Source organism: Acipenser ruthenus, unplaced genomic scaffold, assembly GCF_902713425.1.
Source record: "Acipenser ruthenus unplaced genomic scaffold, fAciRut3.2 maternal haplotype, whole genome shotgun sequence".
Taxonomy (NCBI): Eukaryota; Metazoa; Chordata; class Actinopteri; order Acipenseriformes; family Acipenseridae; genus Acipenser; species Acipenser ruthenus.
Window position 1 is genome coordinate 57,501 of NW_026708320.1, and position 2,500 is coordinate 60,000.

Genomic DNA, 2,500 nt, shown 5'->3' on the forward strand with positions numbered 1-2,500 from the left:
AAGGAAGGAAGGGAAACCCTCTCTCGACGGCGTCCGACCGTAGGGTTTCGGGAGGAACCGCCGTGCCTGAACACCGGCGCGACACCGGCCCGCAGGGGCCCTCCCTAGTCGGAACGTAAAAGCCAATCGTGTGGGAAAACCTCCGCCCCGGGAAGGAACGCAGGCAGGGGCGACTTAACCGCACGGGAAATCCTCCCCCAACACGGCTCCTGCCCGGGCACGAGGCCTCCGGAACCGGCCCGACAGCTCAACCGACCAGCATCGACATCGCCCGGGGGGAGGGGGACGGGACACGCGCGGATCGGGGGGAAGGAACTCAGGCAAGGCGACTTAACCGCAATGGAAATCATCCCGACCTGGCTCCTGGCTCCTAAACCGGCACGAGAACCGCCCCTCTCAATGGACACGTGCGAGGCGCGCTCACATCCTGCCCAGAAATAGAACCTCAATCCCCGGGCTTCAGCGTACAACACCGTGAAGTCTCAAGCGTTCGGCCCGATCCTTGGACTCCCATCCGGAGAGAGCGATGGTGTGGCGACCAAACTCGGCTCCGCTCACCCCAGTCCACGGTAGGGTGGGTCGGGCAGGGTTCCTCAGATCAAGCACGGTAAGACTTGGGTCTATAATGCGCGCGCGTGCGTATGGATTTCGTGAAGGACCCTTTGCCCACAACAGAGAGAGACCATCCGGGAAGACAAGGAGGAATCCCGTCAACTCCTGCCCAGCCACAGACTCCAAAGGACGGCTCCAAACGGGTCCTTCACATGCATTCTGACACCTCGGGTCCTGACTTAGTCAAACCATTTTGATCAAAAAACCCTGTCGACGGAAATCTCCGCGGACCCCCCCGTTGTACCTTGACCGCGGGACCCTGAAGGGAGGGAGGTCCCGGGTCCTTGGGAACAGGAGTCGCCGCCGCCCCGCAGCCCCGTTTCGCCTCCGCCCTCGGCAGACTTCCACAAACGGCCCCGAGGTGGCCATGGTCATCTAATGTTAAAGATAGGGAACATGACCATGTTTTTTTGAAAACTTTGATTCTGACGGAGCCGAAAAAGTCCGGACTCTGGTCATATAATGTTAAAGATAGGGATTTCCCTCCGAAAATTCCCCTCAACATGACCATGGCTCCCAAATCACCTCCGGAGAAGGTAGACATGACCAGAGACTGAAAGGGAACGCACGGAGGAGCCAAGGGCGCAAACCCCAGTTCTCGAGCCGGAAATGGGAGCCTCCAGGCCCGCATGAACGGGCGCCCGGGCACGGGAGGTCAACCCCCCCCCCCTTCCCGCAACGTGACCAGAGCTTGGCCAGGTCCTTAAGGGGGCTTAGCCCGGTCCTGAGCCCGAGGAACGGGGCCTCCAGCCCGGCCTGAACCGGCGCCGGGCGCGGGAGGGGGCCACCGGGCAGACTTCCAAGGGAGGATGTCGCCAGGGGGTGAAGGGGGACCCTGACCGGGGTGCAGGGCCTCCCACACGGCTTAGATCGGTCGCTCGTGCCCTTAGAATGAACCTCCGTCCTGACTTAGAAATATTTTTTTGATCGAAAATGCCGTGCCCCTAGTAATATGCACCTACCTCCCCAGTGTATCTGCCATCTAGTTGCATTAAGGGAGGAAGCCACGAGTTCACAGGGACCTCCTGGAACTCTCGCTCCGTAACACATAGCAAATCTGTCCCTTCAGAAGAAGGTAACTTTTAATTGGAGCTCTGGTCATGTCAGCTACTTCTGCCCATGGTCATGTAGGCTAATTCTGCCTCTGGTCATGTCAGCTAATTCCGCCTATGGTCATATTAGCTAATTCCGCCTCTGGTCATGTCAGCTAACTCCGCCTATGGTCATGTCAGCTAACTGTGCCTATGGTCATGTCAGCTAACTGTGCCTATGGTCATGTCAGCTAACTCCGCCTATGGTCATGTCAGCTACTTCTGCCCATGGTCATGTCAGCTACTTCTGCCTATGGTCATGTCAGCTACTTCTGCCTATGGTCATGTCAGCTAACTGTGCCTATGGTCATGTCAGCTAACTGTGCCTATGGTCATGTCAGCTAACTCCGCCTATGGTCATGTCAGCTAACTGTGCCTATGGTCATGTCAGCTAACTGTGCCTATGGTCATGTCAGCTACTTCTGCCCATGGTCATGTCAGCTACTTCTGCCTATGGTCATGTCAGCTACTTCTGCCTATGGTCATGTCAGCTACTTCTGCCTATGGTCATGTCAGCTAACTGTGCCTATGGTCATGTCAGCTACTTCTGCCCATGGTCATGTCAGCTACTTCTGCCCATGGTCATGTCAGCTACTTCTGCCCATGGTCATGTCAGCTACTTCTGCCTATGGTCATGTCAGCTACTTCTGCCTATGGTCATGTCAGCTACTTCTGCCTATGGTCATGTCAGCTAACTGTGCCTATGGTCATGTCAGCTACTTCTGCCCATGGTCATGTCAGCTACTTCTGCCCATGGTCATGTCAGCTACTTCTGCCCATGGTCATGTCAGCTACTT